Source organism: Ptychodera flava, unplaced genomic scaffold (genome assembly GCF_041260155.1).
Source record: "Ptychodera flava strain L36383 unplaced genomic scaffold, AS_Pfla_20210202 Scaffold_42__1_contigs__length_1331906_pilon, whole genome shotgun sequence".
NCBI classification, from domain to species: domain Eukaryota; kingdom Metazoa; phylum Hemichordata; class Enteropneusta; family Ptychoderidae; genus Ptychodera; species Ptychodera flava.
The window spans coordinates 144,768-171,633 of NW_027248364.1; the positions used below are offsets into that span (position 1 = coordinate 144,768).

General features: G+C 35.8%; 1 pseudogene; it reads left to right on the forward strand.

Annotated features, from left to right (window-relative positions):
- Positions 1-913: 913 nt before the first annotated feature.
- LOC139128070 (stomatin-like) lies at positions 914-25,901 on the forward strand (annotated as a pseudogene).
- The last annotated feature ends 965 nt before the right edge of the window (positions 25,902-26,866 follow it).

The window sequence follows — 26,866 nt, forward strand, 5'->3', positions numbered from 1 at the left end:
TTTGTGCGCGATTTTCGCGCTGTCAATAACTTATAAAGGGTTGAAAGTGGTTCGAAATCGCGCAGCGAGAGAAAACCCTGATATTGCTGGTGATATATAGGATATATCCGATTATGTTTGTAAAATTTCACGTATCGTTCTAAACAGGCTAAAGTTTAGAACGATATTTGACAGATTAACAATGTCCTATTAAAAACTTGAGGATTAAAATATTCAAATTTATTTTAGAAGTTTAGACCTAGGCTATTGTAGTTTAGTTTTCTAATTGTCTGGTTTCTGGAAGATATCGCTGCGTGATGAGGCCCTTTAATACTCCTGTGAGCCGATAGTGCAGAAAGGCTATACACGAACTGACGCAAGGCCGCCACCACATTTACCACACATCACGACCTGCACGCAAATTTTGTGTGTCTATTTTTAGGAATCAAAAGGTTGCTGGTTACACAGTCTCTTCTCTACTGTCTATGGTTACACCGTACCGCGTCTTACGCTCTTCATTGTCGCGAGTTATAAACTGATAACAACGCTAAAATCAAGTTATAGAGTTCACAATAGACTGAAATCCCAAGATATCGATCATGACCCGCAATGGGCCGTTCGGCGGCAGAGTGGTGGCCACACGCGAGCCGAGGCCCGCACACTTTCATTTGTCTACGATTTTTGCGTTGTCGCCTATGTTGAAGCCGTATTTACATTCAAATTTATACGATGACGGAAATTTTCCTATACACCTTTCATGATAATTGCAAGGTTGGAACCAACCCAAAACATTCCCCCTATGTACACCGCTTTCAATAGGTCAATATTGAGTTTAGTCTAAATACATGTTTACTTGTGACAGTTGCCTTGCCAACGTAATCTATGCGCAAATATGACCTGTCACAACAAAGTGAATCATGGGAAAATCTTGAGGAAGCTAAGGGGTCTTAGCGAATATAGAAGTGCGTGTTGTATGATGGCCAACTGACAAAGATATCGTCAGTTGTGGCCTCTGCTTGCTCCAAGACTCTAATCGGACTTTGTCACCACATTGGTCAGAGATAATAATCTCTCACGTAAGGAGTACACCCACCGTGCATGTCTACGAACAGAATAAGTCAAGACCCTGGCTACGAAATGGCTGATCGAAACAGTAAAACTATGAATTTCGACGCTCCGATTGGAGGTAAGGTCACGAAATTTTTGACTAGTTTGACCGTGGCAACGTAGTTTGTACCTCGGACATGAACTGCTGGGGTCAGAATTGTTAGAATTTATGAGAGACGTCTTTGGTACAGTAAATTAAAACTGATAGCACCCCTTTTGTCTTATCATGCAGATCTGCACGAAGGGTGAATATGTAATTAGTCGTGCGTGTGTTAAACTGTTGAAGGTAGCGGTGAGAAATTCTAATGTCAGGGTTGAGATCTCGTCGGGAAAATGACATTTAGCACCGTACATCCATAGTTGCAGGGTCAGAGATTTAAACATAGTTTCAAGGCGTTGACCGTGTTCATGGCGTATGATTCCAAAGTCTTGTACTCTGTGTGTGTCGAAGCGACGTAGTTGTGATGTTGAGGGTTACACGTTTGTCAAGTAAAATGAAAATAAAAATAGCTGCACGCACTGCAAGACAAATTTCAGTCAATAATAATGGCGTCTTTCAGCTTGTAGTCTAAGTTGTGATATATCTTTCAGTGTCAATTGTAAAATTAACAGTAGCCAATTAATTTGTCGTCATTCTTGTATTTGTATTTCAAAATATGTAGTCTAAATTTACAGACAAATATTATTTTCGCATATTAATGAGTCGTTAATTGCGAAGCAAGTGAACTGACATCTAAAATCATAAATATTGAACCTGTCTCGAAATGTTTACAATGCAGATGTTGTCTAACTTACGTGAATACTCTTCAGGTAAAACATTCATGTCTACGTTCAATTGGAATTCTAAAAAAAAATTAAAAAATGTGAAAAAAAACCCGCTAACGGCGTACCTCCGAACAAGGCGACAACAACACAGGAGAAAGTATTACAATATTCAATTCTCGTATTTATGAGTTGCAAATAGGTAACTTGAGGCGATGTTAAAATAGTCAGTCCTCTTGATTTTGAGATTTATTGGCAATTTTAGGTAGTAAAAACAATGTTTTGACGTGACTTTTAAAATTTCTTGATAGAAAGTGTCGTTTCTAGCCCCCCGTAAGAAGTAATGGTACTCCCCTGTCTCACCAGGGTGTGTCGATATTGCGGCCTTCAGGGAAAGGAAAAATATCGATGTCGACAAACAATGTGATGAACTCATAAGGAGATTGAGCTTTGTCGTTCATAGTTAAGTTTAATGTAGTTTCCATCAGTTAATTCGGCTGAAACTGCGAATTTCTGAAATTTCTAGCCAGATGGGAGTGTATGTTTTGTTTGCGCGTGACGTCAAGACTCGATCCAGGTTACGCAACGTGTTTCAGTGACACAACATACAATCGATAACGTGTAACAACGACATGCTCCAAAATTAAACAGTAAAGTTAACCCGACTATTGATTAATATGGAACATGATTTTTAGCGTTATTGAACGGAGTTAATATGATTTTTTTGAAGCCCGTAGAGTAAGTGAGTTGATCGAGGCTAGTTGAACAACACATCGATCAGTGTCACGCGAAGCCCTTTTGGGGTCAAATCATGCACTGAGTGCGTAGTGCACAAACCAGTGTTCGCGCTACCGCTCGCCAGACGGCAAAATGGCGAATTGATTCACTCATTGGCGACTCAGACGGTCAGAACAATCGCCAGACTGGCGACTCAAAATTTGTACGTTCGGTCACTTTGTTCTACGATGTTCTGTTGCATTGCGGTGTTTGTTTTACTTCTTTGGAAGTCTTCCGCCATAGTACTATCGTACTCATCTAAGTATAAGCCCTGCCACTGTTTTCAGAGTATAATGGGTCGTACAAGTTGGTAAAATTACTTTTCAGATAAAAGAAGCTAATGGGACATCGAAGTTCCCGTGATAGTATCGTGAGCAAAGTGGCACGTATACCCAATACATGTACTTGTGCCCCTCCGAAATGTCCCCCGTTACCTAAATAGAATAGTCCCACTCTAGTTACGTCCGCCATTGTTCACGTACACGCTGTCCTGTTTTCCCGGGAGGTTGACATAGTCCAAGTCTAAACATGCAATTTCAGTTGTTTTCAGCGATCATCCTTTCATCTGTGAAGAGCGTTTTACCGGTGACCATTACAATTTTCACTGCTATGCTGTTGTTTTAACAAGCACGGACCGTTTGATCTTGGAAAGTAGAGTTGCTTTTACGTGCAGCCAATGCACATGCCAGTTCACGGGTTCACACCATGCTCTTGAACGTGAATGGCAGCACACATGATGTCTTTGTTTCACGTTTATATTTTATCTCAAGGTATGATTCAAGCTGAAATGTCACCAAAATGTCACTTCTATATCGAGGGATTGTGCAAACCAGTTTAATTTAAAACAGCTTCGTAAAACACTGTTTACTTAGCTTGGAAATTGTTACCGAGTTTTGCTGTCTTTTGGCCATGCACGGACGTGTATCAATATCGGTGTGATCATGGCATGCCATGCCACGTTCATGAAGATCTTGAGGATGTTACTCTTTTCTGTATTTTTTTGTACTTCACAATTTCTTTGGTGACGTTTGAAAGTTCAACTGGTGTTCAATAGTCATGCATGAGTTTTGATACGAAGCATTCTTTTTATTGAACTATTAAAGCAGCACTGAGGATACATATGATGATGAGAAAGTGGCAGACCTGAAATATTTGGTTATCATTACTCTTGAGTATTTAATGATATCACCTTTGACCCTTCGAGATGAATGTGTGTGACCTTGACCTCACCTCTCAAAAGAAAAATCTGGCTACTTGTGTTCACACTGTATTAGCCAAAAAGGCTAATCAGCTTGAGTAGCCAGAGCAAACCCTGCAAACCTATTGTCCTTTTTGTAACGGCCTTTTCATCTTTATATATATCACCCTGACCTGGGGTTGGGTTTGGTTTCAGGCAAACAATGTCTAAGGTCGGTCTATGAAAGAACCACACTGTAACAAAATACGCCATTCGCAACCATTTTAGTGGAGAGAGTTCGCAAAATGGAACCATGGTCTTACTTCACTGAAGAGAAAATTTTAACACCTTGGCAATTAATTTGAAAGCTTGACGACAAAACAAATATGTATGGGACAGTACCCGCATTGAATATCATGAATATAGTATAAAATATATATATATATATATATATATATATATATATATATATATATAATATATATATATATATATATATATATATATATATATGTGTGTGTACAGTAGAGAACATACATCAACAAACACGCATAAGGATTGATAGCAGAATATATAGTCAGATAAACATATAATAGGTACAGAGACTACTGGACTACAAGTTAGTGTATTCTGTCTGATTGCATTATATTATAGCTATTGAATACCAGCGGATTTTTCTGATGTCATCCTCTCAGAATGTTACTAATCATGTGTACATTCATTGAGTATTATGGCCCCAGATGTTTTCTACAACTACAAATTCACTGGCATTGCCAAAACTATAAAATAACAGTAATAATGTTCCCCCTCCAAGCCCATAATGGACTCAAGCAATATTTGCACTCCATAATGTGCTGGGCTTGGCCTCATCAATGTTATGCAAAGTTTGCTTTCACCCATGGTCTGGGAGGGGGTACAGTATTGCATTAATAGCACACATTGGAGGTATAGAGACAGATGACACCCAGAGAATATATTGAAGGGGAAATTAAGTGACCGTAGTTTCTCAGAAACATAACATTCATTAAAATGTTGGTAAATTGATCTCATTTCCCAGTTCCGTAAATATCACTTTCAAATGAATTTTTTTAATATCATATTTGTATTATGAAAGATGCTTGCTGAAGAATGTTTAGATATTGCAAGCTTGTGTGTTGTGTATATTGTACTTTCCAAACATTGTGAATTGTCTAATACACAAATCACTCTTCTAGTTTGATGTTTAACAAGATTCAGATTTTCAAAATGTGAACTTCATAATGACAGTGTCTCCTGGCTTGCATATTAAACTTACACAATATTTTTCTCTTTTGACATGCTGTCAGAATTTTTGGTCAAATATCATCTGAACACAAACAGTTGACAACATACAGTTATTTAAGTAAAACAAGTCAAAGCTTCCAATATGACAAGGCTCTGTGGAAATTTCCTCAAGAGACATTTGATCAGTGATATGTAGAGAGGCAAGGTGACCCTATTTACTGTTAGTCAGTCACATGCCTGATATTTGCATAACAAAAGCCATGCTCCATAACTCTAAATATGGACGTTCTGTTTTGCTGGCAGAGAAACACAGTACAGTTGGCTCTGTACGTATTCTGATGAAGGTTTAAGTTTTGTGAGAAGAGACCATTTTGATTTCAAGAAAATCAAAACTGTTGAACCCTTGAAGTTGAAGAATCCTAGATTCATAATTTTTATAAACATAACAGAAGGCCGATATTACATAACTTGCCATGTACCAGTCACAGATACTCTCTCTTAACTTTGATTACATAATATGACATCATTGGGATAGATTTTACTCCCTAGGATTTCAGTTTTTCAACAATTTCATATCCTTACATTTTAGTCAAAACTACACTGAAAGAGAAGTTTAATCGAACTGTATACTATAGACACTCCTGTTTACAGACAAAAAGGCAGAGAAAATAAAATTGATTTTCAAGCAGTACCATAATTTCTGATGGTCAGAGAGAATACTTGGACATATTTGCTTGATCAGCAATGTGTGTTTTATCATAGACAGTAGAGGGGGGATGGTTTTATTTTGGTAGCGATTTCATATTTTTTAATTTTATTCAATCCACAATTCTTGTCAGAGTAATATTATAATATTCACCTGCGTTTTTGTTAAGAGTAAAACTGACTCTCCAAAATTTAAGTATTAAAACCTGTCCTATTTGTGTGTACTTTCTGTCTTGAGGGCTGACACAGTCCATGTAGCCGACAATGAGATGCAAATGATATGCGGTTAAGGTCTCCTCAACTAACTTTCAGCTGGTTCTTCACTTTCTACTATTTTTATATTATTTTTTACAAAGGCACAGACTTATTCTACCTGCAACTTAAAACTGATAGTGATTTTGTAGCTCATTCTTTACTATTTTTCATAGTTTTTGGTAGCCGGTAACAGACACTTCGTGTTCGTGTCGGCTACATGGACGATCTGCTGTCTTGAGGGCTGACCCATTCACATTCTGCGTCATCTGCTGTTTACTTAAAGCTAAATTTTGATGAAGTTGTCAGTATTTTTAACTTAGTCTTTTTTCGACCCATCAAATGATTTCAAAATGCTGATTTTTGCTCACCCTGCACCTCATTTAGACCTGTCTTTCCCATCCCTGGGTTACCCTCAGGTTTGATGTCAGTTGCCGACAGCTGTACCTCTAGTACCCACACTCATGACAATATTCCGTGACAGCGTTCACTTAGCAACAGTTCATGTGTGTTCAGAATGCAATGTCACTATTGACAAATGACTTCCAGTTCAAACTAGAATTCATTTGTCAACAGTATCATTGCATTGGCAGGCCTAATACACAGGGTTGAAAATTAACTGGATAAATTTCCCCCTCCCCACCCCCACCCCCTAGTACATGTATAACAAATGCATTAATTACTTTTGCTGAAACTGTTAAAAAAGTGCTTCAGATTATTATACCAGTACAGTAATTGACACAGATAATGCATTTGGGCTTTAAATATTTCATGTTTGTTTTGTTAGTTGCAATATGAGTTTTCTATAAAGTATGATTTTTTGGAGAGTGGGATATAGGTTGTGAGATCGATAGAATATACTGCAACTTTCAACACTGTACACAGTAATTTGTTACAAGACAGTATGACATGTGCTTCCCACCAGACATGCAAATAATGAAATATGTTGACAGCTGCGTTCTGAAAAATGGCAAACTATAACATATGTTACAATAACACAGGTACATTTGGCACTTATCCTAATTCTAGGCATAAAAATTCATGTGTTTTTTTGTACCTGTATACACACACTGTACCTTGCTCAGAACAGTCAGACGGTTAGGCATTATTTTATTTTGGAAAGATTCTTTGTGAGCAAATAATTAGTGGTGACTGTCACTAGCAGTTTATGAAAATGTTCTCACTTGCATTATTTTTGCCAACTGTGTCACAAAACCCGTGTTTTGTACAGGAGTTGATTGTGTAGGCAGATGTTACTTTGCATTTATAGATACATTGATACAAATAGTTGTGATATAACATTTGTGATATGTGGATGATATGTCTTGTTCAGACCAATGGCTGCCAAAATGATAATCAAAGTATTGTCTTGTGTTTTTTGGCCTTTACTGTATTTAAGAAGTCATGTTTTGACCTAATTTTAACCCTTTGAGCACCAAAGTCAATATCTGATGCCTTTATAAAATATACCCCAGTCAGCTTTTTTCAGATTTCTGCTGTAATTTTGTTAAAAAACTTTAGCCAATGAAATGTGATATCCTTTTGATCCAAAATTATCAATAAATTACAAAAAAATTCATAAAAATGGTAAAATGTTGCACTAAAATTTTGGTGGAAAAAATTACAGCGCTCAAAAGACAACAGTTTTTTCAAATCATTACTTTGGAAACTGTAGACTGGTCTTTCAATCCATGCATATCAGATGTATTCTTGCTGTATACACCTGTGGAATTTTGTGTCCAAAACTGAAGATAGGAACTAAAAGAAGTGCATTTTAAAAAAACAATGCAATCTTTTGATTATATAATAGGATTGCAATTGTGGCAGGGTTGAATGTATGTGATTGCCAGGGATATGTGCCTCACACTGATGGTGTTCTCAAAGCCACAAGTCAAATAACTGTGGTTTGTGCTCTCAGAATTTCTACAATTTACAAATTTTAGGTCTTGAACCTCTGTGAAGTCAGATTGAAACTTTCCATTATCTTTGTAAAGGGGAGAGGCACACTGAAAATGTGTTTTGTTGATATATTTAAATAGATGAAAGAAAGTAATAGCGATCTGGGACATCAAAAATTGGCAACGTTAAGACATAAAAGAAATGTTCCTCAATGTGAAGTACAATAATAAAAGATTTGATTTGATAGTTACCTATTCAGAACCATATTCTATTTTTGAAATGTCAAATTTCAATTTTATGTATACAATTATATTTATGAAGTTGAATTTATTTTCGTAAAGATTTCAGGCATTTTGGACAAAATGAAAATTAAAAAAGTGGAAAAACAGGAAATATCTTGTGTAAGTTTATACATCTGCATGATGTAGTTCGACACGGCAGGTTTGATAAGTAACCGTAGTTTGAAACAAGTAGTGTTGATCAGAAATTGTACTTGTCTTTATTCCTTCAACCATGAATTGTCAAAGCCTATCCACTTTGATTAGCCTTTGTTACACTTTTCGATTTTGTCGTTTGTAATTAGAGTGATTTCAACAATTTCCTGTCTTATCAATACAGGTCCCACCACCTGTGTCACATTGTAAACATTGTGCGCACAGTACATAATATGACCATAAAATATTTCTGAATAATACTGACTTATATTTGCCTGCAGTGCTAGTCCAATATCCCTCATTAAATACATTTTATTGACTACGGTATAGCATAGATTCAGGCTACTGCACAATAATTAGGGAGCAGTGGGAAATAGCTTGGGGAGGGGGGGGGGTGTCAGGACGTACATGTAAATGTACATGTAGGCCCTGATGCAAAACACCAACGTTATCTGTCAAATTGATGGTAAAGAATCATGTGACATGTCAGAGATGATGAGTTTGATAAATTTATGGTTCCTGCTGTGAACAGTTTCAGAGAATTGAATCTTGGTTGCACAATTTTGATTCAGATTTTCTGACACATACATTTACTGCATTCATTCATGGTATGGTTTTTATTATTCATGAAATTTCTAATTTCTAATACACAGTGTTGTCCAATAACTAATTCTTCCTGCCATTTTCATAAGAAAAGTCACTCTCTGCTGTTACATTCCTATAAAATGTATTAAATAGTATCCTAGTACATGGTACATGTACATGTAGGGCTGTGATGTCATCAATAAGTTGGAGATACTTTGTGGATAAACTGAAATACCAGCATTCAAACCTTTCTGTAATGATTAATAATGTGCATCTTAATCTTACTCATGTGGTCTCTTGATTTGTTTGTGATCATTAAAAGAGAGATTTATTTCCCAAAATGTTGTCATTTTGTATTATGTAGTCATCAAAATGTCAAATATTGACCTATAATATCTAATTTTCTCATAAATTTGACCTGACAATCTGATTTCTGAGGCTTGCATTTCACATTAATCATTGGAAGCCATGGACTGTCCTTGCAGTATTTATGTCAACTAGAGCAGAGGTAACACTAATGTCAAGGTCATCAACAAATAGTTGCCAAGTTCACATTCAGATAGTTACCATGGTTACTCCCTTGTGTTGATTACTTGTGTAAAGTTTATAATTTTACACATTTACAGATTAAGCAAGTTATCACAATGTTGGAATATCTCGTCCAAGTAAGGTAAAAGTGAAGCAATTGAACAAATGTTTTCTCAACCATTTTTAATTGTCATATTATTATGTCAACAACATTATACCTGGTCACTTGGTTACCTGTGTGTATTAATAGCATTTATAACAATTAAATGCATCACATTTATGACATCAACCAGTGAAGTGTATGGGTTGAACCCATCAAGGAAGCTGAGTGTCATGGATGTCACATTTTATTGATGAAGTCATTTCAACTCTAATAATGCCAATCCATTTAGTGTGGGAATAATGTATTGATCTTTTCAATTCAATCAATCTGTGATACATGGACTGTTCATAACCCAGTCAGAAAGTGTCTTTGTGATGAAATGTCAATGTCCCTGCATTCTCTGTGTACCAGGTAGATTATGTACAATACATGACCTTATACGTACCTGTAGGGAAATCACTATATGTGTTCTGTACTTGCATGAGTCTGGGTGTGCATGAGTGTGTGTGTGTGTGTTTATGTATCTCAGTTGTATATGGGTGTGTGCTGCATGGTAACGCTACCTACCAAGGCTACCTACTTACTTGAAATCATTGTGTGGTATATCTTGTCATGGCGGTGTGATAAAGATAAGATTTGTGAACTGTTTGAATCAAATTCAAATTGCTGCAGATGTCCTTGAATGAGCTGCCAAGGTAATGTAGATGAGTACAATGGTGAATGTAATACAGTGATTTGAGTTAAAGAGTAAAGGCACTTGAATCAGTAGTGATTTAAATTCAGTAGATGTGAAAGCAGCTAGCCAAGCAATACTGTGTGTACTGTGTACAATGACATATAGGGGGTGTAGATTGTGATGCAAATTTGTGAACCATCAATGACAATTGTGAAGGCAATATAAGAGCGACACTAACAAGACATGCTTGTGTCTTACATTGTGGATGTTGATCAACAGTCCAGCACATCTTGGGTTATACACAGTTATCATCAGTCCAATATCATGGGTTGTACATTGGTGTAGATTGTATGCCAGTATATGGAGCCCAGATCAGTTTGTCAAAATTTAAATGGAGGTCAGATCAGTCTGTCAAAGCTGCTACTGTCATAAGGTCAAGGTCATTATCATCATGGTTGGCCAGTTCAAGTCAGTGAAAATTAATCATTGTGTTCAGTTAACTAGGTCAAGGCTATTACTGAGCTGAGTGACTGATGTAATAAGTTACATGTAATGGCAAAAGATGAATTTTTAAGAAAAACAGACTAAGTAATAAATCAAAGTATATAATACAACAAATCTGTGTCCCTGTATGGTACCGTATAGTGACAGTATGTCAGGACATGGCTGACTTTCCAAAACTGAACATTTGAGGTCTTTGGTTGGTCCTGTTCTCAAACTTTTCACCAGAGAAACTGTGTGCAAAGTGTCACAGTGGAGATATCTATCATTATTAGTGCTTCACTCTGCCTGCAGTGTGTTAGATTGCCTGTACATACCAATTTATCATCCGTTTTGTCCTCTGTACAATGAGCAATGTTGATATTGATAAATTCACAGATATAACATCAAGTCTGTCAAAGCCTGACTGATTTATTACTAAGACTGGCAAATACTTCATCAAACCCAGAAGGCTGTACCATTTAGTAGTATGGATGTCAACTTTGTTTAGGGCAGTGCTTCATCATAACCAGTCAACTACATGTAGATATCTACGCCAGTTCTTCAACTTGTTTGAAATTTGCTTTGTTTTCAGTTTGCTTTCTTTGATCACTTTTCAATAATTTTATTAAAAAAGCAAAAATAAGTTCACATTTTCGGTAGTTTTCATAATATGACACCCCTTCCTAAATTCAAAGAGTCCACAGTGGAGATATCAATGTTTGTACATAGATAAGTTACCAGGTATTTTTGTGACTTGTTTTTGACAAGTATTGTTTGTAATGTAAATATAACTGGAGTGAAGTCCTATTGTCCATTCTCCTTGGTTTGTGACGCAGTTCCTTAGAAATGCCAACCCGTGATACACTGCAATGAGATTTTAAATTTGTGTCCAGCACTACTCAAGTTACAATCATGTGAACATATAATAAACTTGAAACTATTTTGAAAAAAATTTACTGTACGGGAATCAGATGCTGATCCTTATGGTGCATGGTTGATGACGGCCTGTCAGTATTTCATAATTATACATGTAACATAGGCTTTATTCAAGTGATGACATATGGCATGCCTTGAGGAAACAATGTTTAAATTCCAAAGAAATTTTGGTGATAGTGAAGTGAAGCTAATGGATATTGAATGCTTTTCTCAGAGAATTAATTTTTTTCTTCATCCTAGAAACTCTCCAAATTGTGACTTAGAGGTCAGTGTGCTGTGAATCGAATTGGTGCACTCTTTGAGTTGCATTCATGCATTCAAAAATCCTGAGTGACCTTCAAGCAGAGTTTGGTATTGAAAGACCAGAGACCTTTGACGTGTGTTGACAACATCTTGAATGGGGGCCTAGTATGGTGTTTGTATGCGCTGGTACAGTGGATATCTTCTATCACACTGGGGGCCAGTCTATGGGGCTGTATCTTATTGCCTGGCAACAACCATGACTTTGCATATTTATCTCCTTGAAGAAACCTGAAAGTAGACTGCTAGCCTCTGGGCAAGTATCAAAATTATAAATTACAGCAATATACATGTACCCTGGCACACGGTGGTCGGCAGATTGTCGGTTGAACATATTATGCCTGAAACTGCTGGATATGTCAGAGTAATTTAGGCCAAGTGACCAGTGCCAGTCTGGCAGAAAGGTGCTCCATTATCATTGATAGCTGCTACATTGATATGTCAACAGACTTCTGTAACCATGTATTCACTGTTCTATAAATAGACCTGCATATGAATAATTTGGACATCTATTGAAATGACATTTCAAATGTCATCACACACTTCATTCTATTAGCTTGCCATCATTGCATATCGATCAAATGGTTAATTAAGTAATTGTGTTCAAAGCTATGAATAGATTAGTGAAACTGTAGACTGCTGATGGCAAAAATGGTTAAAAATACATGTTCTTATTGTGGAGGAAGCTAGCAGTAGTAGAGAAAGAGTCACAGATAGTCAGTTGTAAAGCAGGTTCAAGTTGATTTATTCAAAGACTGATATATTTTAAAATTATGCGACTAAATCAGCGACCCTGATCCCTGCATAATGGCTGGCTCGTAACGGTTCTGTAGCCATTGATACACAAGAGCCCAGCTAGGATATTCACATAGATACACATGTATATGATTGCTTCTGTTAATTAATAGTGTCACTCATTTTGCCATAGAAGTGTCCAAGGATATATACAGCAATACATCTCTGATTAATTTATAGAGTTGTTGCTTTTGTAATTTGATAAATGTGATATTCCCATGTGCCATGTTAGTTTGGTGTGTGTCTATATTTGTGTATTAGATTGTATCAATGGATTTTGTGGGGTTTTATCCAGTCAAACCCATTTCTTCAAAAATTATGTTAGCACGTCGGGTACACTAGTACAGTATGCAGCAGAATGTCTTGCTAATTGCTGGATACAGTACATGTCTGTGAAATTATTAAAATTTGTAGGGATCAATGTTGTTTAATTGTGTTTGAAAAACTGAAGTTTAATTTTGTTGGCTCATCTAACACTAATTTGCAAAAGGGAGTGTTGCTTTGTTGCTGTTGCATTGAATTACATGTATGGTATACTCAGTGTGACAGTTTTCGGAAGACCTCAGTTTTCGGACATTTAGTGACATACTGTTAGTTACACCCACTTCGCTCTGTATCGATAGCGTTTTACAAGTCATGGGACCTCGTATTAAGTCAGGTGACACTGTTGTCCCGTTTTCAATAGTTTTTTGGTAGAAGCTATTGAGTTTGCTACGAGCGGCGGTCACAAATTGTCGTCTGACACCGTGTCAGTGATACTGTCAACATACTGCCGTTAGGTCAAAGTAACTGAAATTTTGACTAAAGTCCTTATTTAGTATTGAATTTTGAATGTGGGGGAGAATAATGATTTTGAAAATATTCTTTCCATTGTTCGCTACGATTCCATGAAGTTGTAATGAAAACTGTGCAGTTGTTTCGAGAAAAAAAGTACATTTAATGAACGTAAGAAGTGTACAAGTTTTCGGACAGACAACATTTAGCATAATTGTGTAAAAGTAGTAAGTGACTTACATGTACCGCGTAAAAACTTGACAGGTAAATAATTCCATACAATGAAATATGCTCGCTATTTTTATTAAATAATGCCTGTGCGATTCTAATACAAACAAAATATGCAATGGAAACAATTATAAGTAATACTCACTGAACAAACTTATAAGGTGCCAAAAGCAACACACAGAGACAGCCCATGTCTGATATCTAAGCGCTATACACGTTGAAATATAGTTGAGTCGTCCATGGATTAAACATAACTAATTATCATCATTCTTATATACAGCTTTCTAAACACATCGAAATTAAAAATTGGTGGTTTGAAGTTTCAAATTATCAATACTTAGCTCCTAATCACATTCCAAACACGACGTCCTATTTCTGGGATTGCAGTCCGATTACTATGCCCTCAACATGGGGTCAAAACCTTGACAACTTTGACCCTGAAATACCACTCCCGTCGTGTCAACTGAGTTTGAGGATAACCACAATAAAGTTTCGAAAGGTATGGTAATAAGATTTCGTATTACTAGTCATTTACGAAACGACTTTGGGCGAAATTCACTACCCTGTCCGAAAACTGTCACACTGAGTGTACATGTTACTTCGTGACTGTACAGCTGCTATATCAACAGCTCACATCCCATGTCATACATTGTACATACATGTAATCGGCAACATCCCTGCACTTCTGTGTAACAGTCTAAACCAGTGTGTAACAGTCTAAAGCAGTGAAGTTGTTACTCATTGGAAAACTACAGCTGATAAAGTAACACATGTATAAATTTTCTGAATAAAGTAAGTGGTTTTTCAGTTTAAAATTCTGTATGATAAATATTACGTCAATACAACTAAAAATATTGTTACCTTGCACTGGACTCCTAGTCTTTCTGCGTAAATTCCTGTAAGTCAGAGTGAAATAATGATGGTAGAATATTTCACAATGACACAAAAGCTGATGAAGGCTGAGTGATTCAGTCAAAATATTCTACTGTACCTGTGAGTTGCAGGAAATATTAATGTTAATTTACAAGTACCTTCAGGCAAAGACAAATGCAATAGTCAGTGGAATTCTCCCTGTGGCAGTGTGTACTGTACATTTTACATAACTTCCATATTTTCTCATTATTTGAAACAGAAATGAGATAGCTGTCTCCATTTCTGTGCAGTAACATGTTAGTAGACTGTAATTCCGCATTAAACTAGGCTATTTGGTTTATCAATAATCAGGTCATTATGCCCCAGGGGATGTGGTAGTCGTGTCATTACATGTATGATTTATTGTGTACAGTGCATTTTTCTTTATTATTTCTGCAACTTTCAATAATTCAGTGACTGAGCTAAAATTCTCATAGTCAGTGTGGCATGTTGACAGTTGTACTTTTTGTGATGGCCATTCTGAATTTCATTAACCTAAATTGTAGAGTTAATTTCTAATGTTAGTTTGCAGATCAGATTGGCAAGATCTGTCCAACCAGAACAGTGAAAGTGATATTTAATAATTCAAATCAATTTTGAATTTTTTATATTTAAATAATGTTGAAGTAATAAAATTAATATAGGGAGTTGATATATCAAAATTGTTTGGAGATTTATGAGTTGAAGAGTGACAGCAAAATCCAGTGTAGTAAAATAAATGGATGAAATGTCAGTTAGGAATTATTGGACTCCGAATTCAGAAAGCTGTTGGTTTGAAATTGTAAATATTACACACACACACATGTGCCGGTTCATTGCATGGATGGGCTAACATTGCATTGAGTGCAGTGTGTGAGTAGACTGTGAAATGACATGCACAAACTACCAGTAATATTGTAAGGTTACCAGTGTTGGATGACATGGCATTGTACGGTACTGTAGCTCAAGTTTATCATTTGCAGTTGATGAGATTGGACCTTGTAGACGTGCATGTGTAGATGAGTTCAAGTCTGACTGCAGTATTGTTACACTCTCCATCTCAAATAAATAATGAACTTAGTAACATCTATTGTCAATTATTTCTTGTCATCCTTTTAAATATATTCAGAAGTTCTTCGAGAGCCCGCCCCATAACCATGTCAATAAGTTCAAACCCCCTAAGATTGTGAAGATTTGTAACATTGTTGAATATTGGCCCTGCATTGTTGACTAGATGAATATTGGTCCTGCATTCTTGTCTAAATGAATATTGGTCCTGCATTCTTGACTAGATGAATATTGGCCCTGCATTCTTGACTAGATGAATATTGGCCCTGCATTCTTACCTAGAGGAATATTGGCCCTGCATTCTTGACTAGATGAATATTGGCCCTGCATTCTTGACTAGATGAATATACCGGTACGCCCTGCATTCTTACCTAGATGAATAAGTATTTATATCAGTGTTTCCCTGTTTGTTTGTTTTTTCACTTACAGCGGACGATACTGTGGACTATTCACTGGGTTGTTGTGGATGGATACTTACGATAATATCATGGTTCTTTGTCCTGATTACCATACCATTCTCCCTGTGTATCTGTATTAAGGTAAGTGACAATTTGGTGAAATACATCATGAACTATACACTGCCAATCAACAGCACAGTATTTTCTGTCAATAAGCATGCATCATCTGCTTTTAAAAGCAACTAACTCAACTTTCCAATATCAACCGATTAGAAAATAACAACAACATAGCAGTGAAATTTGTCAGTGGTATAAAATTCATGAAAAGATGATTGCTTCAAGCAAATAAGATTGCATGTTATCAGCAAAAAACCAACATCAGGGATGTCAATAGAAATGAATAATGGCTGGTGTCAGAGGTCATAACGGGATTGTCCTATTAGGTAATGGGGCCCACCCGAGTATCACAGAATCATTGTTTTAAATTCATTTGATATTCCATCAAAATTTGTTCTGTAAAAGGTGGAATAAAATTTATAATTTCATTATGCAATGAAATGTTATTTCAATGATATTTGTATGAAATGTTACAGGTGGTGCAAGAGTATGAACGTGCAGTTATCTTCAGACTTGGTCGTTTGTTACCAGGTGGTGCTAAGGGACCTGGTAAGTAATTGTCATGGATTATATGGCCTAGTAAATGATTTGTAAACATACCGGTACCGTAGAGAATCTCCCTAAAACACAGTGTGTGTGCCTGTAAAATATAGCATGCCCCTGCAATACAGTAACTCTCCTAAACCACAGTGTGCCTGCTTAAATAGTATGCACCCAGAGATGAACATGTCTTAGTAAATAAAGTCACTTATATGAATTGAAATACTGTGTCATAAAGACGAATAATTTTAGTTCAAGCAAGCTTCAGTAAGCGAATTTGAAGAGCGCCCTCTAGGACTATCTTTTAGAAAATCCAATGCAGTATGGTTTTAACCCTTTCACCACCATGGTTCCACCCAACCCATTGTTATCAATGGTGATCTTGGACCTGTATACAGGGAACTGGGGGTGAAAGGGTTAAAGAGGAGGATGTGTCATATCGACTGTGAGGGCGCACTGCAAGTTTCTTTGTACACTACTGTGTCAGATACAGAAGCTTATTCTGAAATATACATTTTGCTCAGAGGCAAGTGTGTTTAGATGGAATGAAACATTTAGTGAATTGGAAACAGGACTTTCAATGTGATATTAATTTTGACACACTGAGAACCAAAGAAAAGGTGATAAAGTAGTTTTCTTCAGGGTTAGTAGAATACATGTTCAGGATGGATTTTTGTTCCAACTGGTTGTCTTTTCTCTCAAAAATGCATCATTTCTTATCTGACATGGAAAATTTATCAATAAAGAAAACAGCCTTATAATTTTTACATCTTTCAATTTTTCAGGTATCTTCTTTGTGTTGCCCTGCACTGACAGTTACACCAAGGTTGATTTGAGAACTGTCTCATTTGATGTACCACCACAGGAGGTATAGTTACATCTCAGTCTTTCATCAGTTCTTTTACAATCCATTGCTTTGTGGAAAGGAGATCACTTTGTGGGCAAGTAGAAATGCCACCTTGCAAAATTCTTTGCCCAATCTTTGGATGAGAATAATCTGGTGTTCTTAGGCTGTACTCTTAATCAGTTTTACCTTGTGCCTCAGAAAGACAGACTTTGCCACAAACAAACTTTCAAAAATTATCTTTTAAAATCTATAACAAACAATTCAGGGGTTTTCTAAATCATTACCAATGTTCCAAAACCGTAGCAAAAAACACTTACATTGATATTACCATGCAAATTTTGCTGTTAGTGAAAACCATTATCCAATATTTACTGTTATCTAAAATTCAAAATGGCCGCCATTCCTGTGTTATCTCTATTGGTGGAAACAAGATTTCTGATTTTCACAAAACTAAACTGATGAAAACTTTATATACTCTGTGAGGTTCAAAAGGAGCCCCCACAAGTGGTGGACTAAATGAATATTTTAAAGGTTTGAGAGTCCAACTGTTCCCTAAGTGCATTTTACAGTTATGAATGTTCAATGTTCAGTACGGGCTCATGGAAATCATCAAAATGAAGCAAAAACACATGGTGTCGTTTCCAAAATTGTTGCCTGATTAGACCAGCCATCGGTCGTACACCCTAGTCATTAGTATTAATGTCACGGAGACTGTACAGACAATGACATGCCGTGGCTTTCATTTGACACAATGTAACATGAACTGTCATGAAATCACAATACTGTTCAATTGCTGTGACCTTGAAAAATATAGCAAGAAAGCATCGCAACTGTGAAAAGTTTAAGATATTACCAATAGTGTGCTTAACCCCTGCCTTATAATGTACGTAAATATTTTTCTTTCACCATGGTAAGAAGAGATCTTTAGTATCACAAGTGTGGGGATTGTTTTTTCAGATTCTCACCAAGACAGTGTGACTGTATCTGTGGATGCTGTTGTCTACTACCGTGTCAACAATGCCACCATCTCAGTTGCCAATGTGGAGAATGCAAATCACTCCACTCGTCTCTTGGCGCAGACAACTTTGAGAAATGTGCTGGGAACCAAAAACCTAGCTGAGATCCTCGCTGATAGAGAGAACATCAGCCACCAAATGCAGGTTTGTTGGTGTATTTGATATCAGCATCATGTTGCATTTTCTGTCAGAAATGATGCTCACAGACAGTAGTTTTCTTGTTGGTGTTTGTTCTTTTATTGGAGACAAAATTGTAACCATAGTATCAGCCACCGAGCATTGAAATTGTTAAAGAGTTATTAAACATACATATTTATTTCAGTGTAGTCAACTACTTAGTTACAGGCACTACATTGTTCATCATATATGTCTACCAGACTGGTACCGGTATATCATGTCGTACATGTCTATCAGTGAAACCAGGGAAATGGCAGATTTTCTCTTCTTTGTTCAGTGGTCTTTGGTCTCACAGACACTCACATACTTTGCAGAAACCAAGTAAACAACTTTCTTGTGTGAAAAAATTCTGAGAGTTTGTTGAGCAGTCTGTACGATATGAAGCTTTACCAGAACGTTCGACTTTTAAAATAGGCAGGTTTTTGATGGAATGAACATTGTTTGGGTGATTAGCCTGCATTTGAAATTTCTATTTTTGTCTAATTGAATGTCAGAATTGGAAATTGCTATTTTTGTCCAATTGAATGTCAGAATTGGAAATTGCTATTTTTGTCCAATTGAATGTCAGAATTGGACACTGCTAATTTGTCCAATTGAATATCAGAATTTGAAATTGCTAGTTTTGTCCAATTGAATGTCAGAATTTGAAATTTCTGTTTTTTGTCCAATTGAATGTCAGAATTTGAAACTGCTATTTTTGTCCAATTGAATGTCAGAATTTGAAATTGCTAGCTTTGTCCAATTGAATGTCAGCATTGGAAATTGCTATTTTTGTCCAATTGAAGATTTGAATTTGAAATTTCTGTTTTTGTCCAATTGAATGTCAGAATTTGAAACTGCTATTTTTGTCCAATTGAATGTCAGAATTTGAAATTGCTATTTTTGTCCAATTGAATGTCAGAATTTGAAACTGCTAGTTTTGTCCAATTGAATGTCAGAATTTGAAACAGCTATTTTTGTCCAATTGAAGGTCAGAATTTGAAATTTCTGTTTTTGTCCAATTGAATGTCAGAATTTGAAACTGCTATTTTTGTCCAATTGAATGTCAGAATTTGAAATTGCTAATTTTGTCCAATTGAATGTCAGGATTTGAAACTGCTATTTTTGTCCAATTGAAGGTCAGAATTTGAAATTTCTGTTTTTGTCAAATTAAATGTCAGAATTTGAAACTGCTATTTTTGTCCAATTGAATGTCAGAATTTGAAATTGCTGTTTTTGTCCAATTGAAAGACGATTTCATTACTTCATCAGACGTCTTAGAGAATTCACTTGTATCACAGTGTATTGAATATACTTCAACTTAATGAAAGATTTTCAAAATGCCAACGGATGTCACATCAGGACATGCATGCAGCGTCTTTATCTATTTCAGTGTTGTCATTGGATTGTGTGATTGCAGCTTCTTTTGGGAGCAATTTGGAAAGTACTTGTACTTTTGAAGAGAATTATTCTGAAAATTGACAAATGCATGAAAATGATTGAGATGTGAGTAGAGTCACATCAAGGAAGCAGTGACTGTATTGAATTCATTTTGAAACCTGGCAAATGTCTCTAGATGCCACTCTGCTGTATGATATTCCAGTGGTTGTAATTTTATTGATGTTCAAGACATTTTGGAGGTCATTTGATGGAGTAGATGTTGTTTTGAAATCCTTCAGGAGCAACATTAATTGTCTACCATAATGATGAACACGGTTTAGTTTGTTGACTTTTGTCCAGACAATGTTAAAGGATTATATGCAGCAAAATTCAAACTTTGTGGGCATTTAAATTGCTGCTTTTGGATTGGACTTGTCAGTTTAGTAGTTTGTTGTAATGCACTTTGGAAAACGCTTAGGTTTGCAGTCTGTCAGTGATTTTCTGTGCAAACAAAAACTAGAAAAAATTGATGGCCAGTGTAAGAGGGGTGTAACATCTGTGTTAAAGCATATAAGATATGCCCTTCTTGCACTGGGCCATTGAGATTTCCATTGAGATTCTCATAGAGAATTATTTGTGAGGCAATGTAGATGAAAATACTATATCATATCCTGCATGACAAACACTTTTTATGTGGTGAATGTTTTGTGGAATTGATGTTGTCATAGGAACAGGATATTAGCATTATTCTATATTGTTCAAAGCAGAATCCATGAATGGTCGGTCAATATGTTGTAGACAATACAAATGTTTGTTGTAGGTTGTGTTGTGGAGTTGATCACCCAGTGTCAGTGTTTCTGTTGTAGCTCACAAATAGTTTCTTTTGTTTTTGCACCTGTTTTCTGGATTGCGAGAAAAAAATTACTTTTTCTACTAGTGGCATGGCTCGTGATTGTCAGATGTTGTCTTCTATTTAGCTTACTTTCCATGTTTACGTCTGATTGTTAGACAAAGTCAATCACAGTGCTTTGTCCTATGTTATTTTCATTTTCATTTAGAGCATCTTGGATGAGGCCACCGATCCATGGGGCATCCTTGTTGAACGTGTTGAAATGTGAGTAAAAAATGTAAACACGACATTATCACAAAGCTAACCATTCCTTATCATGTCTAATTTGCCAACCGTCTTGACATTCTAGCATGGTCTTGATGAAGCGACAGATCCTTGGGGTATCTATGTGGAACGTGTTGAAATGTGAGTAATCCTACAGGCGCATCAAGACAGGATCTCACAGTTCTCTATCATCTCTGTTTATTGTTACTCACTGTCTTTTCTTTCTTATCTCTTTTAAACTTTTCTTTTCCAAATAATCATTTTTTGAGTAAGTTGCGCTGTCAGAGAAATGTGCAAGTATGGAGAAATATGAGGTTAAATCCACATGAAAGTAAAATTGTTTACGTAATATGACTTTGATTTAGGTATTAATTAATGTACAGTTTCTTCAAGTAATCTATGCACTTTCTACCATATGATATAATCGAGTTAATCAAGACAGGAAACCCAATGATGCAGCTGTAAGCAGTATTGTTCACCTTTGACCTGATGTTGAAAATCAATTAAAATACTCTGATCTTCTTTTTGCGAAATAATTTTGTAATCAAAGAACATTTTCATGGGTCTTGTTGTCATACCCTTATGTATAAATACTGTGGTTTCAATGATTTTGTTCTTGTTACATGATAGCTCTTTTATATATAATATGTAGCTTTATGTCTTTTTTGCAATAAATTATTAGCAAGATAGTATAGTTACATTTATGATTTGAATAATCTTGAAATACAGAGATTAATGTTATTTATGAGCAAGGGCGAGAGGGAAGCCAAATATTAATGGGCAAGGCTTGCTGAGCCCGTTAATTTGGCTTTCCTCGAGCAGCGCCCATAAATAGTTAATGGTCAGAGCGAGGTCTGTTATTTCCATTATATTATCAACGAACCAAAGAAAACCAAAATTTGCAAAGAATTTCTGGAGCGAACGACAACTGGGACCTACAACTGAGCAATACGCGACACACTGTCATGCGCACCGTACAAAATCGGCAAATCGGGAGATATTTTCAGAAAAAAGTATTTCACCTTGGCCCACAAGTGCTCCATTTTATTTTGTGATTGATTATGATTTACGTTTCAGCTGTAAAGTTATGATACTTTGAGTTGTTAATCTTGTTATTCACATTCACGGGCATGTAAACAGACCATTACTGTGTATTTGTGGTCAGTCATGTGGTTCAGCTCGACCAATCAAAATGCAACAGGCAGGGCATGGTAATGTAATTAAGTATTAACAGTATAACAGTTCAAGATAGTATGGTAAAATTTTACTGTAAGGTTTATGAACTGGGTAGTTTCCATAATTTATTCATGTATATTTAAAGACTATGTTTTCATAGTACAAAATAATACAAAGACAAAGGACACAATCATGGTTGAAAGAATTCAAATTTGATAAAAAAAATCTCGTTGCCAAAGATTCCACTTGGGTTAAAACAAACCTAGTGATATTATTTAGTCATCAGACAGACATTGTCTGGTGTGATAATTTATTTTACTTTTGATTCAAATATTACAAATTATATGTAAAATATACACCAATCCTATACTCTTCATAAATACCTCGTGTTACATTTCATTGTCACAAACAGTTCTTATTTGCTGTCAGCCAATACATTAATCATTTACTGGACAGTGTGTTTTCAGATAATGTTCACAAATAGAGAAAGCTAACCTTTTCACAGTTAGACTCTGGTTCAATCTTGTTATCTTCAAAAGAGTAAGTAAGCAGGCAGTGTGAGAAAACTGAACAAGGATATTAACAAAGTTTGGAATTGCAAAGCAGTTTCCTTATAATAGTTGAATGAAAACAAATTTTACTTGCAATCAAAGATGATCAATGAGGAGCAAAATGTAAACACATTCTATTAAATACTTTGAGTTATATGTATAAATGTACCACTGAAAGTAGTTCATGTATATAAGTTTCTATGCTTCCCTAGCCATTCCCAGATTTGAATAATCCATTCCCTAGCCATTTAATTGGAAAATACAAAATGTGGCATCAAAGTGGTTTAGCAAGATGAAAACTCGTTGAAGGGAATGTTTCCTTACTCTGTTAAATGAAGAGAAAAGTCATGTCTTTTTGTGTCTGTTTAAACTTTGCAGTAAGGATGTACGTCTGCCAGTTCAATTGCAACGTGCCATGGCAGCTGAGGCTGAAGCTTCAAGAGAAGCCAGAGCTAAGGTAAGCCTGTCTGGTTATATCAGAAAACATATACACAGTATTGACGAGAAGGGGTTGATGGCAGAAGGGTGTTATACAAATGCTGAAAAGTTTGTAACATACACAGGATTTTTCAGTTCTTGCAGCATAAAGTCTGGCATAGGAAGCTGTCTATCTGGTTTTCATCTATTCTTAGGTCTTTGAGTGATTACTCTCACGTTTAGCAAAGGACAGCAAGCAATATTATTTAGTTTGTACATTTTGTAGTGTGGCAATTAGTACTGAATCTGTCTCTTTAAAAGCCATGATGTAAATAGTTGCATTAATTGCAAATCATGAGACATGTAAGTGTCATTTCCGCATTAAAACCAGTCATATCTCAAACATATCTCAGTGAATTTCTATGAAATTTTGTAGTTCCATACAACAAAAATGACAAAAATATAAGATCAAATGATTTCCCTGTAGACTAACATTATTGTTTTACCAAGTATAGCTACAATTTCCATCAAAATGTTCATTTGCATCAATCTGGCCTGTGTAGGTCTTATGCAATGCAGTGTCTCTGCATTTAATTTATGATTATGTCTAACACCATATTTGTTAGGCTTACAACATCAAAAACCATATTTGATTTGGCTTACAACTCTACAATCATCCAATCAATTTCATTCTAGGTTATTGCGGCTGAAGGAGAACAGAATGCATCACGTGCATTGAAGGAGGCTGCTGATGTGATCAACGAATCGCCATCTGCGTTACAATTGCGTTATTTGCAAACCCTGAACGCAATCTCTGCTGAGAAGAACTCCACCATTATATTCCCATTGCCCATTGAACTCTTGCAGTAAGTGATCTCTCTCTTTTGAGCTCATATTTGTTTTTACATATAAATACCAAAAGAGCTTATATGATGAGTCTGAGTGGCGTCTGTGTCTGTATATTTGTGGGTATGTGCGGATGTATGTCCGTCACACACAAAGGCTCCCATACCGCCAAAGCTACCATCTCAGTATTTGGTGTACAGGTAGATGTAGGGGTTGAGATGTGAATTTGTTCAAATTAACACAGTGTGAAAAATGTGCAATGAGGTAAGAAAAAGGAAATACTGCAAGTGTGCAGGAGTGGTGGCAGTGAACTGAATCAGCCCACACATCTGAATAAGAGGATTTTGACCTTTAACGTATTTGTATGCAGGGTACCTATTATGTTTGGGAGTGATAGCAGTAACTGAAACAGCTAATTTGTCATTTCCTGTCATTGTTATGAACTGTGACATATTAACAGATCTGCTGAAACCATATGGATGTCTTTTTTTGTACATCCATGGTAGAAAGATTCTCTGCTATGCATGTTGCTAAAGTTGACCTTCAGTACCTAAGTTTCAGACCTTATTTACTTTTGTCATTCTTAATTTTCTGGTTTAAATATTTCTTGTTGTTTTTCTGGTTGTATTTCTTGTTTTTTCTGGTTGTACTGTGCAGAAATTGTCATAAAATCAATGCATAATTTTCCTGCACTGAACAGATAGAAATAACACTTATTGTTGATCTTGGTATGTACCAATTCTAATCAATTTGAGCGACACTGTATAATTGCAGTATTTTCCGCTCTCTCTCTCTTTCTTGCCGCATGAATTCAAGTTTGCTATTGCAGTGGTGTCACTTAATTGGTCACATGATTAAGAATGCAAGGTGTAATTATTTAAATTTGTCACTCATTTTTTCAGGGGGATGATGAAGAAGTAATGGCTCTGTACAACACATCTATGGCTGCAGGGTCAAAGGTCGTAGGAAGCAAAATGAGGTTAAACAGATGTAATTTCATTGTCCACACTCTTCTTTATTATCTCTCCCCAAGATGAATTAATGGTGAATTTTGATAACACTGTTAAATATCCTTAAAACATCAACCCCTGTATGACAAGATGCACTTTTTAGGAACATTCAGTGAACAAACAACTATTTTATAATATCACAGAATTTTTAGGTTAGACATTGAGGCTTGTTATTTAGAAACTCGTAAAATTAGCATCTTGTCAAGGTGTTTGTCATAAACAATTTGTATCTTACGAAAAATATAATATGAACAAAAGTGGACACAATGTATAGTGGTATGTTACAGAGTATTTTTAAATTTTCAAAATGATGATATTCATAAACTATTTCTATCTTTCAACCTTTCACTAACATGCTCCAATTAAGTGGTGTGAGTTTATTTAATTACAAAAGGGGTGATAAAAAACAGAAATTACAAAGTTGTACCCTACCACCACCATTTTCCAAGTATAGTGGCCCAGGTATCAACAGCAACAGGGGTGTACCAAACCATGACAGTGAAAGGTTGAAGGGTTGGTTGCAGCAAACACAACAATTAGCATATCAGGTTTGTTCAGTACAAATAGTAGCTGCATGATTTTTAAGAGAAATTAATGTGACAAAGATGCAACTTTTTAAAACCTGGCTTTTCATATTTATAAATATCATTTCATGTGACAATTTACTCAAAATGTTGAACATCTGTCAAGAATAAAATTTGAATGGTATTCACTATATGCAAATATATGCAAATTGCATCACCTGATATGTTGAATTGTTACAATGTTATAGTTTCACTTTTCATTTGAATGAGATTGTTACAATGTCATAAACTGTAACATCATTTTGAAACAATGTAACACAATGTAACACATTACATGAAAAACATTTTATTGAGGCTTACTACATTTTCGCTGACTTTTGACAGGTTTTCATTTATTGGATGTTTACAAACTCTTTTAACTTGAGTTTTACAATATTTACTCTACTGATTATTTTTCCTGGACAAATATCTTCGTTTTTGACTTTTGTTTATCTCAATAATGGATTACATCTGGGTTGTAGAAACATTTAATTATTATAGACAGAAATTTGAAAAGTCAATATATTTAAAAACCTAAATTTTGTAGTGTATGTGGTAGAGTAGTAATATTTCAAAGTAAATTACAAATCTTGTACATTGTGTATGTTATTTTCTATCTCCGCAAAACAATATACTATAGATGTTGAATAGTGTGAGTTTTGTCATTGAATGTATTCTATCAGAACAATTTGGCTGAATTACTCTCAAGCTGTTTATTGTAGGATTTTCTACTTCCAAAACACAATATGTACAACAGCTTACAACCTGACAGGTACACATAAATTTACTCTGGCATATCCAGACTTATTCATCCCCAGTCACTCATGGGCAGCTACACAGAAATCACCACATACATACCCACACATACCCCCTGACACATAAACAAAACTCTTGCTTATAGGTGTGTCTTAGAAGACAGCATAGATTCCAATATAAGATCATTAGAATATTACCCAATCCAAAACCCATACTTACACATACCGTTCCATACGTAGATACTCACTCAGTTCTAC